Below are 15,456 nucleotides of genomic sequence, written 5' to 3' on the forward strand. Positions count from 1 at the left end.
GCGTCCATTCCCCTGGGCCCGTTTCTTGGCGTCTCCTCACGGTGCTCACTCTGTCGTGCAGTTGTCAAGTGCGGCAGGACTCTGCGGCAGCGGCTGCTGGGAGGATGTCGGGGCACAGTCTGGCTCGCATTGTATCTGTCAGGTGATGGGTAGGAGGTGCTCTTTTGCCCCGAGGGAGCCTGGACCCCCCTCTCTCTGGGGGGGCGGTTCTGTCCAGCGATGCGAATGGGGGCAGAGCAAACAGGGACAGCACTCTCCGGGATGGCACTTTGCAGGGCAAGGAGCAGGGCCCCCAACTCTGCCCCAGCACGGGCAGCCCTGCTGGGCCATGGCGGCTGCCTGGGCCCCCCCCGCAACTGCAGGAGAAGCCATCCCAAGGTAAGAGTGAGCTCCAGTGGAGCAGGGCCACCTTCGGCAGGGCCCAGGGGACCAATAACCCTGGGCCATGGCCCGAGAGCCACACGCTCGGCTCAAGAGACAGGCAAACAAGTGGGAGGCACACCTAGACGTGGCAACAACCTGAGATGCAACAAGACACGCTGGGACATGAGGTGATCTGATCTGGCCAGCTGCCGGAATGGACGTAGGAGAGAGACACGGCAACACCCCAAGACCAGCAGGCACAGGAAGACACGGCGGCCGAGGCAGCTGAAAGACAGAGAGATAGCCGGACAGTCAGAGCGCTGAACACAGCCCACTGGGAACACAGACCGAGATGGCCGGCAGCCCCCAGAGCGGGAACCCCATACAACCACTAGAAATGGCCAGAGGAGGACACCTATCATCTGGTGAGAAGAGAGAGGGCACACAGAACACCGACACCCACACACAGAAAGGGAGACATCGCAAGACAGAAGGAAGGGCCTGCGCACCAACAGGCACAAGACAATGAGATCTCCCGGGGGAAAAAAGACACTGGGGGGGCACTGAGGGACAGAAAGAGGCACAGAGGGGAGAGCCTGACCCCAAGAAACAGAGCCCAAGAGAGGAGAGACACACAGCAGGGAAGAGAGGCACAGAGAGGGGAGATGGGGAAGGGAGAGACACCAGGAGGAGCAAGGCACAAAGCAGAGAGAGTTTGCAGGGCACAGAAAGGGGGAAGAGACACATGCACATGGGAGGGGGAGAGGGACACCGCAAGGGAGAGAGAGACACGCAGCGAGGGACTGAGACGCGTGGAGATGGGGAGAGTGGTTCTGTGCCTCCCTCAGCCTAAGAGAACTACGCGCAAAGAGAGAGGACGGGGAGGAGGGAGGAAGGGGAAGATACAAAGAGAGACACGCAGAGAGAGACAGACACACACAGAGATGGGGGGAGAGAGAGAGACAAAAGCACAGAGGAGGGCCAGAGAGCGCAACAGAGAGGAACAGGGCGGGGAGGGGAGAGGCGGAGGGAGCAACAGTGGGAGAGATGCAGATAGGCAGACACAGAGAGAGAGAGAGGCAGTCAGAGAGAGAAAGGGGGGCAGAGAGACAGAACGAGACACACAGAGAGAGAACTGGGGAGAGTGAGAGAGAAGGACACACAGGGGCACACTCAGAGGGGAGCGGAGATGGGGAGGGCAGAGACACAGAGAGGGGGAGAGGAATGGGCAAGAGCGACAGAGACCACCAGGGAGGGACACCCAGAGGGACAAAAAGAGAGAGGGACACAGAGGAGGGGAGAGAGACCACAAGAGACAGAGTGGGGGAGAAATGCACAGACAGCAAGACATGGAGAGAGGTGGAGGAAGAAGGACGCAGGGCAACCGCACCGCAGAGAGAGCCGGTCAGAAAGACACAGGCAGGGAGAGGGTCAGAGAGCCTCAGAGAGGGAGGAGCACAGAGAAGCAGAGAAAGCAAGAGAGACAGAGGAGATGATAGGCAGAGAGACACCAAGAGAGGGAGAGATGAAGGAAGAGAGGCACAGACACAAAGAGAGGGAGACGTCGAGACAGAGAGAGGGCGAGATGGGGGCAGAAAGACCAGGACAGGGAGAGATTTAGACACCGAGACCACAGCAACTACAACGAAAGACAGCACCGCAGAGAAACACCAGGAAGGACACCAAGGAGGACCTGGGGGCCATAAAAAAAGAAGGACACGCAGAAGGGAGATGAGCAACAGAGACAGAGAGGAGCAGAGCTACACAAAAGGCAGCAGACACAGTCAGAGATGGGCCAGAGACAGGGCCAGCAGGCGGCCTAGAAAAAGACACCAGCCCGGGAGCAGGGGGGTAAGAGAGGGGGAGCCAGTGAGCAGGGAAGATGCATGTGGACGCAAAATGGAGACTTGGGGGCAGAGGGGAGGACGCACAGACTGGGAAATGGGGAGGTTGGAAAGAAAGAGGGGACAAACCAAAAGGGGAGAGAAAGAGACAGACAGGGAGAGAGGGATAGGGAGAGAGACAGGGAGACACAGAACCACATGGGGTCAGAGAGACGGGGGGGTAAGGGGGACCATTGGAGTGCTGGAAGGGAAGACAGACAGAAAGGGAGAGAGGGAGATGCACAGACACAGGCAGAGCCATAGCTGGCCAGAGACAGTCAAAGGATGACCAACAGACAGGCATCACAGGAGAGACAGGAAAACAGGCATACAGGGAAATGGGCAGAAAGAGAGGGAGGGAGGCGGACACAGAAAGAGGGAGACCCACAGTTGGAGCCCCCAAAGAGGCAGAGGGAAAGGAGAGAGACTGTGCCAGAGGGTGGTGGAGAGGAAGAAAGACACAGGCAGAAGGATGGCAGTGCGGCGAGATGGGTGACCGGGGGCCGGAGAAACAGAGCGCCATGGGAAGGGGGGCGGACAGACCCACAGAACCAGGAGGGATACGTGCCCATAGACGAGGAGACTGAGCGAGACTTAAAGGCGGGGGGGGCGCAGGAGACACTGAGAAAAGGGGGTGGACGGCATGACGCAAGGAAGCAGAGAAAGACTCCAAGAGATGGGGACAGAGACCCGGGGAGACAGCCTGAGAAAAGGGGGTGGACGGCATGATGCAAGGAAGCAGAGAAAGACTCCGAGAGATGGGGACAGAGACCCGGGGAGACAGAAAGGCGGGGGGACATGGGGACTTGTGGACGATCCCAACAGAGACCAACAGAGCAAGAGACGCTCACAGAGAGACAGATGGAGAGCTACGAAGACTGACACGGCCAGAGGAAAGGAAAAATATGCAGGGAGAGATGGCGGGAGGCAGAAAGACAGAAAGGGAGACACAGGGAGTCACGCAGAACAAGGCAGGCATGCATAGAGAGAGGAAAAAGGAGACCATGAGGCAGAGAGCCAAAGAGCGAGCCGCAGAAGAGACAGAGAAAGGAGGACAGGCAGCAAGGGAGAAGGAGACACGGGAAGGGTGACTCTACAGAGAGCAATGCAGCAGGAGCAATGGAGGCGGCGACAGGGGGAGAGGGAGACAAAGAGAGAGAAGGAGGAGGGGATTAAGAGGGGAGGGAGGAGGAGGAGGCTGAGGGAGAGGGCCGCACACAACAGACAGAAAGGGGCAGGGAAAGAGACAGACCCACAAGCACAGCTAGGAAGAGAGCAGGGGACAGGGAGACACATGCACAGGGGAGAGGGAGGCCGAGAGAGGGGTGCCTACATGCAGAGGTGTGTATGAGGGACCTGGGCAGACACAGAGAGAAGGAGACCTCTCAGAGACATGACAAGACCTCAGAGGGAGGGGGGTAGTAAAACCAGAATTGACAAACAGAGAGAGAGTGAGACAAACCACAAGAGGCATACACTCCAAAGGACACATCTGAGAGAGCGAGAGAGGAGGAGACATACAGCGTGGAAGATGGAGAGCAGGGAAGACACAGGGAGACCGAGACAACCGCCAGACACAGATGCAGCAGCGGACACAACAAGGGAGAGCACCAGAGGAAAGGACTGGGAGGCAGGGAGATGGGGGGAAGGTCAGAGGGGGGCACAGAGAGAGACAGAGAAAAGGAAACAGGGGAAAAAAGGACACAGGGAGGGAGGGAGGGAGGGAGATGCATGGACACGAGCGTGGGTCACCGCCAGAGACACACAGACAGAGAAAAAGGAGGACAGACAAAGACCAGCCAGGGGGGAGAGAGGGCGCCAGAAGAAGAAAGCGAGACCCAGCAAGGAGGAAAGAGAACGCAAGAGAGGCTGCGCAAGGGGAGATGGGGGACCGAGAGTGAGAAGGGGCGGGGGGGAGGCGGGAGATGGGAATGGGAGGAGACACACACAGACAGAGCAAGAGAGAGGCAGGCCGAGCAACAGAAAGAGAGGGAGATGGGCACGACGATCGGGACGCAGAGAGAGACCACCAGACAAAGGGAGACAGACAGAGATGCAGACACAAGGGCACGGATGGCACGATGCAGGGACATCAACAAGGACTCAGAGAGATGGGGACGGAGGCATGGGGAGACAGAGCATCCAGGGGAGACGTGCCGGCGGAGGGAAAGGCAGTTAAATAATAAGAAGGATGCAGCACAAGACTAAGGGAGAGGTGACAGGAGAGAGAGGGGAAAAAAAAAACATAGGCAGCAGAAGCCATGAGGACAGAAAGACAGTCAGAGAGAGAGGGACAAGAGACGCGGAGACACAGGGATGGAGGGACAGAGACAGACAATGAAGTGCACAAGGAGACAAACACAAGGGAGACAGACAGACAGGGGGAAGGCACAGAGAGCCCCAGGCAAGTGAGAGACAGGGACCTAGAGACAGAGGGGCAGAGACAGAACAGGGGGGCAGAACAAGGGAGAGGGACAGAGAGGAAAACAAGACGACAGGGGAACAGAGTGGAGGGGAAGAGAGAGGCAGAGGGAGGGAAACAGGGAAGAAGCAGGAGGAAGTAGGGACACAGGGGAGGACAAAACAACACAGAACCGGGAGGGGTGAGGGGGTTAGAAAGACAGAGGACAGACACCGAAAAGGGGGGAGACAGAAACTGTCAGGGAGGCATACAGAGAAAAAGGAGCACAGGGAGAGGGGGAAATACCAGGCAAGAGAGAGACGGAGGGCAGGCGACCGGACAGAAAGGGAAGCTGGGAGACAGGCAGAACCACGCAGCGAAAAAGGACCGACAGCGAGGCAGCTGGATAGTTACAGAAGGAAGGGCAGGCGCACTGTGACACAGACAGGAGGAAAGACCCCAGGCAATGGACAGGCAGAACGGGAAATGGAGGGAGGGAGACAGAGGAAGAAAGCCAGGGAGACGCACACAGACATCAAGAGGGAGACCCAAAGCGGGAGTAGGAATTGAGAGAGAGACTGCACACAAGACGAGGGGGAGGAGAGGGGGCTGGGGAGAGGGAGAGAGACCCAGAAGGAGGCGTGGGGGTGGGCAGGGAGACCGGTGAACGAGGCGGGAACACGGCAACAGAAAGGACCGACAGAAAGGTAGGTGTGCAGGCAAACGGACAGACAGGAAGGCAGACCAGAAGAGGGAGAGAAACAGATGCAGAGAAAAGGGACAGACAGGGACAGAGATTAGGACTCTGAGAGAGAGAGGGGACACAGAGATCCAGAGGAAGACGTGCCGCGAGGCGGACGCGTGCAGACAAACACCAGAGAGAGGCAGAGGGAGAGATGCAGAGAGATAAAGAGCAGGAGCTGGCAGGAGACAGGGGGAGATACAGACAGGGAGGCAGCAGGAGATGGGGAGACAGAAAGTGAGTCACAGAGAGAGGGACAGAGACACGGGGAGGCAGGGGGAGATGGACAATGAGGCACATCGGCATAGGAAAAAAGAGGGAGGCGAACAGAGAGACAGGGGGAGGCAAAGAGGGAGAGGGAGGTGCAGAGAGAGAGAGACAAGGGGAGGGACCGGGACAAAGAGGGAGAGGCGCAGAGAGCGCGTGCGAGCTGGCCGCCTAGACAGACACACACAGAGAGCACATAAACCAGCCACCGAGAGAGAGAGACAAAGGCGGAGGGGGGGCGCGCACAGACAGAGGGTGACAAAGAGGGAGGGAGACAGAGAGGGAACGAGACAGAGGCAGGAGAACAAGGGACACACAACAATGGCGGGACAAAGAGGGAGAGGCGCAGAGAGCGCGTGCGAGCTGGCCGCCTAGACAGACACACACAGAGAGCACATAAACCAGCCACCGAGAGAGAGAGACAAAGGCGGAGGGGGGGCGCGCACAGACAGAGGGTGACAAAGAGGGAGGGAGACAGAGAGGGAACGAGACAGAGGCAGGAGAACAAGGGACACACAACAATGGTAACGGGGGGGGGGGCGGTAGGGGGGGGAGAACAAGAGCAGGGAGATACAAGAAAGAGCGATGGGGCCAGAGAAAGAGCGAGGTGGGGCGGACAGAGCGCAGAGGGGCAGGAGGGGGGGCAGGAACGGAGAGAGGGGGGCAGACAGTGATTGAGAGGGACCACAAGACGCAACAAAGAGGGGGGAGCAACAGAGAAATGGATAGGTGGGCACCACGAGAGAGGGAGGCAGAGACAGGGTGCACAGACAAGGATGGACTTGGACACTGAAAAAGGGGATGAGAGACAAAGAGGGAGATGGACTGGGGAGCAGGTTGGGGTCTGAGACTGACAAAGGGAGCTGGCGCTGAGGCAGACGGAGGGAGACGCCATGAAAGGCAGAAAGGCAAAGAGATGAAGAGAGACATGGAGGCAGGGGGAGAGACTGAGTCAGACACAGAGGCAAAGGGTCACAGAGAGGGAGACGCAGGTGGAGGGAGGTGTGGGTGGAGGGACACCGAGGCCCCAGGATGCAGAGGCTGGGGGGACGCCCGGGACGAGGGTCCCCAGTGCAGGGACGGGACGATATCGGGAGACCGACCTGGACTTACAGGCGCCGGGAGAGATGGAGGGTCATCAAGGGAGACCGATGCCCACGAGGGGAGGCGGGGCGAGAGAGGCACACACAGACAGAGAGACAGGGATGGACAGGCACAGGGAGAGACCAGGATGGAGAGAGTTGGGCAGATGGGGAGACGGGCAGAGAAACATGCTGGGAAGGAGACAGTGAGAGAGAAACACAAAGACATGAGAGGGGCGGAGACAGACAGGGGGACGGAGGCAGGGAGGGAAAGACAGACAGGGACAGAAGGGGAGACAGAAGCAGAGACAGAGGAAGATGCTGCAAAACACAGGCAGAGGAAGAGAAGGGGAGACAGAAGGAGACAGAGACACACAGGGACAGGAGGAGAGGGACAGACGGCGACACAAGCAGACGCAAAGGGGGGACAGAGATGGGGCGATGTGGAACAGGGCCGACTGGTACGCAAAGAGAGAGAGACAGAGAAACAGGGATCAAGAGGGAAAACCGGGGACAGAATCAGACACAGAGGCAGGCAGGGAGATGGCAAAAGACCTCATCTCGCGCTCAGTCTACACGCGCCTGCCCTCCCGTCTCTCTGGCCGCCCGCGCCTACGGTCTTCCCTCCCTCTCTGTCTCTGTCCCTCACTTGGCCCATATACCTGCCTGGCCACCCGCCTGGCCGCCTCTCTGCCAGCCCGGTGGGCCACCTCTCAGCAATGACTGGCACCTACCCTCCTAGGCTTCCGTCTGCCCATCTCACCAAATGATGGGCCATCCAGCCACCTCCCTGGCACAACCTCCAGCCCTCATGCGTGTGCTCCTTGCCCACCTGCAGCCACAGCCTGGCCTCTCAATTCTGCCTACCTGACAACCTACCTTGCAACCCATCCCGCCGGGCGGCTATGGCCTGCCTGCCCACCACGCCGGCCAGCTCTCCGGATGGACCCTCATGTACCAAGCCATCCACCTGCCTTGCCGTCCAAAGGATGCTAGCCCTGCCCAGCCATCCATTTGTCGGGCAAGCCACCTCTCCAGCTACCTCTCCCCCCCGCCCCCAGCCGTCTACCTACCCGTCTCTCTCCCACAGGGATGTGCTCCCGCCCTCTCCTTCTATCTGCCCATCTGCCAACTGTCCTGCCCTGCTCGCTCGCTCGCTCTCTGCCCGTTCCACCATCTACCTACCCATCTCTATCTCTGCCCACCTGCCTGTGCCTCTCCCTCTACCCAAATAGACTACAATAGAATAGACTATTTCCGTTGGAATGGACCTACAACGATCATCTGGTCCAACTGCCTGACCACTTTGGGGCTGACCAAATTAAAGCATGTTATTAAGGGTATCATCCAAATGCCTCTTAAATACTGACAGGAGTTGGGGCATCAACTGCCTCTCTAGGAAGCCTGTTCTGGGGTTTGACCACCCTCTCGCTAAAGAAATGCTTCCTCATGTCCAGTCTAAACCTCCCCTGACACAGCCTCGAACCATTCCTGCGTGTCCCGTCCCTGGATCCCGGGGAGAAGAGCTTGGCGCCTCCCTCTCTGCTTCCCTTCCTCGGGAAGCAGTAGAGAGCTGTGAGGTCGCCCTGAGGCCTCCTTTTCTCCTAACTAGACCAACCTAAAGTCCTCGGCTGCTCCTCACAGGACATGCCTTCCAGACCTCTCACCGGCTCTGTTGCCCTCCTCTGGATGCATTCGAGGACCTTCACATCCTTCTTAAATGGTGAGACCCAAAACTGCACATGGTACTTGAGGCGAGGCTGCACCGACGCTGAATACAGCGGGATGATCGCCTCTCTTGACCGGCTGGTGATGCAGTGTTTGACCTTTCGTGTCTCCTCCCTGCGTAGGCGAACCGTGGCTCTGTAATCTTCCCGCGAAGCCTGACGTCGCTTCCAGACAGAGTACGATTTCTTCTTCCTCTCAAGCTCCATGAGGAGATCCCCATTTGGCTGAGTGGGTCTTCCACCCCACTTGCTTGACTGATGATGCAGCGGGATTGCCCGCTCCCGTGCTTCTCGAAGGCACTTCATAAGAATGGACTGGCGCTCCTGGACTCCTGAGCCCTCAAAAGTACATTCCCGGGGGACTCTGCTAAATAGCTCCCCAAATATCTTAAAGTCTGCTCTCCTGAAGTCCGTGTGTGTGTGTGTGTGTGTGTGTGCAACTCTGCTGTCCTTTTTTCTCACAAAGCTGAAAATTTTAAACTCCATTGTTTCGTGACACCCGCGGATGAGACGTCTGCCTGCCGTCACGAGTCCTTCGCTAGTCGCAAAAAGCAAGTCTAGGAGGGCGTCTTCCCTAGCTGGGTCCCTCAGTACTTGTGACAAGAAGTTCTCTCCTACAAACTTCAAGACTTTCCAAGGCCTGCTTGTCAGTACAAGAGTCCCAGTTGATGTCTGGGAAGTTGAAATCTCCCATAAGGACAAGGGCTACTGATCCAGACGTTTCTCCTAAGCGCCTATAGAGTAACTCATCGGTGCTTACATTCTGGCTGAGTGATCGGTAGTAGATGCCTACTACCATGTCTCCTTTCCTCTCCCTCACTCTTCGTCAGACTTCCCCAATCCTCCGGCCCCTTAGTCCTCGGCCCGGTCACCCTCCCGACCTTCCGAGGCTGTCTGGCCACCTCCCTCTACGGCTGGCCGTTCGTTTCTCTCGACACCGGCCTGTCTACCAATCTGCCTGGATGGAAAAAAACCACACTCTCTCTGCCTCTCTCTTGCATCCGTGTACTGAGCTTCCTCGCTGGGTGTCTCAGGCTCGCAGTGTGCCCAGTGAGCTGCCCGGCCGCCCCGGTCCCTGTCCTGTGCTGCGGGCCCGCTCTGTCCCTATCCCTCATCATCTCCTCCTGCCTCTCCCCAGGCATAGGGAGTACAGGCAGACCCACACCCGGTCTCTCCTCCGGGCCCCATGCCCACCCCTCAGTGGACTGCCGGGTGGCCCTGCTTCCCTCGCTCTGCCTGGCTGTCTCCTCTGATCCTGACTGGCACCCTCATGTGCCCAACAGCCCAAATCTTTCTTTACGAAATAACAGCCCTCATCTGACAAGATGCAACAAACCTCCACTCCAGACGCGTACCCTGACGGCCGCTCACCCACGTCCTCCTTCTCACCTGGGCTGCCTGCCGAGGACCCCCCTGTGCCGCAACCCCAAAACGTCCCCGTGTACCTGAGACTCCACACGTCCGGATGACACCGTCTCCCACGTCGGCAAGCCTTTATTGCCGGCTGCGAGTCAAGTGGCTCCCAAGCACAGAGGTCTCCGATCCCCTCTGGTCCCAGCGGTCCTCAGTGGCTCTCTCGCAGCCATTTGTGTCTTGCCGATCATAAAGTTGTATTTGCACCCCACGCCCCCACACCGTGACCCGCCCACCTGCATGCACACCCAGCCTCTCCCAGTGGCATGTCTCTGTTGCTCATTGGCATGTCTCCGTCACTCATGTCTTGTCCGCGGCACTCGACATGCTGGCCAAAACGCAGGCTTCCTCTGTATAACGGGCATCCCGGCAGCCTCCCTGGCCGATCGTCCTCTCCGCTCCACCCTGGAAAGGGCATCTGGCCATTCCGCTTCGCCACCACTCCCCTGGCCGTCCTAGACACCTGCCTGACAGGAACAAGCCCTGCACCAGCCCCCTGCGATTGCACCGGCTGCGCGCCCCTCCTGGCGCCCCAAACCCCATGGCCCCAGAGAGCCCGTTGGGGCGGCCCCGCGGGGCCTTCCCCAGAGAGCCGCTCTCCAGATCACCCCTGCCACACCGGGCTTTGCTCCCGACGGATGCGTGGCACGGGGTGACTGTCCCCCCCCAGCTTGACTTACAGACACACGCGGTGGCGCCGCCTTCTCTCCCCAGACTTGGCCGGCAGGTCTCAGCGAGGCTCGCTCCCACGCTGGCCCGTGCCGAGGGCCAACCTGCGGCAAATGGCATGAAGGCACACTGCCTCGCTAACTAACTCCACTGCCCGGGACTAAAAAAACCCCGACATATGCCCAGCCTGCCGAACCCCTTAACCCTCCACAGGCACAAACCTGCCGCACTCTCTGACGCGCGGCCACCTGTCCTCCCGGCCCTCCTTGGCCGTCGCTACCTGCCTGGCTAACTCCTGTGCGGAAGGGCCGGGGACGACTGAAAAAGACAGATGCCCTGCTCCTTCTGGCCCCCCGTCCACACCCTCCTGGGCATCCCCTGCCACGCCCGCCCTCCACCCCACTGTCCGCCACGCCGTTCTCTCCCTCGTGCCCCTGCTAAGGACCTGCCTGCGCAACGACGCTCCGCTCCCGACGAAACCCTGTCCCCGCCCGGAGCTCCCGCTCCGTGCCTTGCCTGGCTCCTGCCAGCTCGGGGACCCTCGTTTCCCAGCAGGGACATGGCACGGCTGCTCCTACCTATGAGGCCCCTCCCTGACCTGCCGCTGCACGGGATCCTCCAAGGAGGGCAACCTCTGAGCGTGGTGGGGCTGGATTGGCGCCTGCCCGGGGCATCTTCCTCCTCAAACAAGGACCACGTCACCCCTAAATTTCCCTCGAGCTCCTTGCCTACCTCCTCGAGACCACCTGGATCCCACACCAACACCACCAGCAATGCTCCCCAAACAATGGACAAACCCACCATCCCCACCTGGGAGGAGAAAGCAGCACCCGGCACCACAGGCTGCCCAGCGCGGGGGGGTGGGGGGGTTGGGATGGGGAAGGGGATGGGGACACACAGGGACGACAGGGAGGGCAGTTCCCTTCATGCGACAACGTGACTGCTTATTCTCACTGCCAGCCCTAACACTGTCCCTCGTCTTCCCCTTCTTTTCTCTCCTGCACAGGGCCCGGCGCGGTGCACGACGGTGGCACTGCGGAAAGCTGCGCCGCGCCTCTCCCCCGCCACGGGCTCGCCGTGCCGCCCGGGGACTCGACTCCCGCCGCGCCTCTCCCCCGCCACGGGCTCGGCCCGCCGTGCCGCCCGGGGACTCCTCTCCATCAGACGGGCGATGCACCGGAGGACGGGCGGCAGTGCCGAGCGTCCGAGGATGGCCGCGTCTCCCGCGTGCCGGGATCATTCTCGCCGCCGGTTACGCTGTACAGATCCCACCACGTGCCACCAGACTGTCACCCGCCACCATCACCCCGGGGATGCGGTCCGGCATGGACAGGGCTCCCTGCGGCCACCTTGTCCCCAACGCGGGGGGCACGGAGCCGTCGGGCCGGGTGCCACCCAGAGCCATTGCCGGGGATGTCCGTCTTGTCATCTTGCTAAGCCGCCTATGCCCAAAAAGACCCCAAGGTTGAAGCCTCCTGGCTCTGCCTTCAGCCCTCTCGGTCCTGAATGTCAGTTCTCGCTGCCAAAGCTACTCCCTAAGCACCCCCAACATCGCTGGCCCCCTGCCGCCCGGCCTCGCCTCCATTCCTGGGCCCTTCCCGCTCCCTGAGGCCATGGCATGGCCCCGCGGGGTGGCTCGACCGCGACGCTTGCTGGCCCTTTCCAAGGAGATCATCCGACGCAACCAGTTATCCTTCAAGGGTCATGCACCTCCCACTACTCTTTCTCCCAGCTAATATCGTAACCCCCCCCCCCCAAACCCCCTCACCTTCCTGAGGGCATGAGGCTGCTCTCCTGGGAATGTGAGCCCTGGAGACTGCCGCCAGCCCTTGTGGGGACTAGAGCCTTCCCACTGCCCCAGCTCGCTGTGTTGGGCGGCCGGGCTGTCGCCCCTCCTCACTCTGGACCCCCCGCTCGCTCCGCTGCTGCCCTCCCAATGGCAGGACCTGCCCCGTGGCTCTCGCCCTGGTGCAAGCTGGCACTTGCTGGGGAGGTTCCTCCAGGCTTCTTTTCCAAGTGCTTTCCAACCTGCACATCAAAAGCACAGCACCACACAGCAAAACACCAGGTGACAAGCCCCTTTTCCTACAGCTCCGACGCTCCCACCCATCTGCACGCTCCCAGAAGGGTTAGGACCATGTGCTCCCGGCCTTGAGGTCTGCGCGTCAGCCACTCTGTGCTTCCTCGGTGTGGCCTCCCCGTACCATTCAGCCACACGTCTCTGCCTCCCCGAGGGACGGAAGAAACATGGGAGCCCCCCTGAGCTGCAACAGCCGCACTCTGCCTTTTCTCACGCCTGCTGCGTACCCCTACCCGAGGAGAGTCCGATGCATTTGATCCTGTGAAGGAGGCTCAGGCTCCATTGATTCACTGCGCCGGCACGGCAGGGACAAGGACAGCTCTTATGCCCCTAGTTCACTGCTTGCCAATCCTCCCCGCTGCGACATGCCTTCAACAACAAAATGGATGCACCCAGACTCTACCCTCTGCTTCCTCCTGCCACCCTGTGAGCTTCCACCCCTGCTGCCCATGATGGCAGCGGCCATGTCACCTCCCTGCGTACAGAATTGTGTGCCCAACAGCACCCCGCTCCGCGGTCCCCCTTGCCCCGTACACGGTGGCAGCTCTGAGCCTTCCCGATGCTCCATGGCTGCCCGAGAATGCTTTGGGGCCGTGGTCTGGGGACAGACCCTCCCGTCCTGCTCCTGAAAAGTCACATGCAGCACCAGACCCTATGCCTGCGACAGGGAGACACGACTCTACGGCGACGCGCTGAGCAAGCACACAAAGCATCCTTCTGTCCTGACCCGACACCTCCCCGTGCCTTGCCCCTTCCTTCTCTCTCCATAAGTGAGATGGCTTAAGAGCAATAGCCGCGCACACGCCGTCTTTCCCATGCAAACTCTGCCACTGCTGAAGCCTCCCTGCCCCGCCGTCCCGCTTTCTGTGGCTGCAAGGAAGCTGGGGCTGATGGTCCTCAGCATGCAAGATAGAAAAAAACCCGTGAGTCAGAGGCCACGATGGGCCACCACCCCAGCCCACCCTCTATGCAGCCGTGCCCTCACCTCGTCCCCGCTCTCAATGGGCTGCCCGGGACCCACACCAACCGGCACGTGGCACAAGGCTGTCACAAAAAAAAGAAGCAACAGCTACAAAATCTCAATGGACCTTCCTGCCCCGACACCCTGGATGTTCAACGTGTACCACGGCTGATTGGCAAAAACCACGTGGCCCAAGGTGGAGAGGCCGCTCCAGTGCTGGCCTGATGTGCTGGCTTACCTGATGGGCGGGGATCCGGCACAGCACGGCACTGACCGGGCGAGTCCGCGTCCTGCGGTCCCTGCGGTGCTGCTTTGCTTCTCCATCGGCATCCCGGAAAGGTGGCACCAGCAGCGATCCCGGTCCTACCCCGTGGCACCTTCGCAGAGTAGGGATGCTACCGTCTTCAGCCAGCATGGCGGCACGCGCATCCTTCCCTGTGTGCCCGCTCCAAAAGTACCCTTGGGGTGCAGGAGATGCCTCGCCCTGACACCTTCCCCGGTCTGCGCCTCCCCACAATGGCCCCCCCCGCCACCCCAGCACCTCCCTGTGCCAGTCCCAAATTTCTCTCTCCTCATGACAGAAATGCTGAACTAGCACCAGACGCGCAGGGCCGGAGGCCGTGGCGTATCGGAGAGCGGAGGCGATGACGACAACGAGATGCTGTGATCCCAAATCACACTCCTCAGGACAGAAATGATAAACTAGCACCAGCCGCGCAGGGCCGGAGGCCGTGGCGTATCGGAGAGCGCAGGCGATGACGACAACGAGATGCTGTGATGCACGCCGAGGTCAGCAGAGCCGGGGTCACCCCCCCCACCCAACCCCCCCAAAAAAACCGGGGCGGGGGGAGCACGGCTCCCAGGTCTCTCCTGCCGACGGCCGCGACGTCCGGTCTTGAGTTTCCGTCGATCATTGTATTCCAAGGGTGGCTATACTACCTGAGATTTGTGCATGTTACATTGTAGTTGTAACCTTTTCTAATTCGGCAAGAATAAGAGATGGTTGTGATTGTGCAGTGTATCAATAAAGTTTGACAAACTTTGTACCCTCGGGGCTTTCCTTCGGGGACCCCGCATGCCCCAGGGAGGGTCGCGGTGTCCGCCGCGCCGAGCCGGGAGGGCTCCTGAGCGCCAGGGACCTCCGTCGCTCCTGTAGCCTCGCCCGACACTTAGTTGGAGCCTCTTTTGATCACCCCCTACAATGGCGACACTTCGAGCCCCCCAACCGGGGGCCCGCTGCTATTCAGGCTGTCCCTCGCCCCGTCTCCCGCCTCCCCTGGGGACCAGCCTTGCAGCTCTGCCGATGGGTCCTGGGTCCCGCCCACCTCCATTCCCCAGCCACAGATGAGCACGTACCTGTTGACGGAGCCCCTGCAGGGTAAGGACTGGCTTTGATCGCTCACCTACGTTCAGCTCAGCAGAAGCGGCATGATCGGGGGCCTCCTTCCAGCGACCGAGCCGTTCCCAGCATCTTCTCTGTTGTCTTGTGACAACGCCCGCTCTGACAACTAAACCTACCCCCGCGCAAGGGATGCCTCTACAGATGACACGCTCCTAAGGGTGGTTTGCTCCTATCGTGATCTGACGGCGTGCGACGTGGACGAAATGTCTTCATCAAAGGACAAAGATGGTGAAGACTGGGAGGAGAAGGAACCGCGACCCTCGGCGTCTCCCTGGCACAGCTACCATCTCGCCCTAAAAACGTGGGGCTGAGGTAGCAGGCTGCCCCCCCTGCTCCCCTGCGGACGCCGCACCTTTCTACCCCGTCAACCGGGAAAAAACATTCAACAAGCTCCCCTAATGTGGGGCTGGCGGCCACCAAGCTTTGAGACCCACATCTCGCTAACCAGCTCGGGCGCGAGCAAGAG

This window comes from Aptenodytes forsteri, unplaced genomic scaffold, assembly GCF_000699145.1.
Source record: "Aptenodytes forsteri isolate BGI_AS27 unplaced genomic scaffold, ASM69914v1 Scaffold324, whole genome shotgun sequence".
Classification (NCBI taxonomy): Eukaryota; Metazoa; Chordata; class Aves; order Sphenisciformes; family Spheniscidae; genus Aptenodytes; species Aptenodytes forsteri.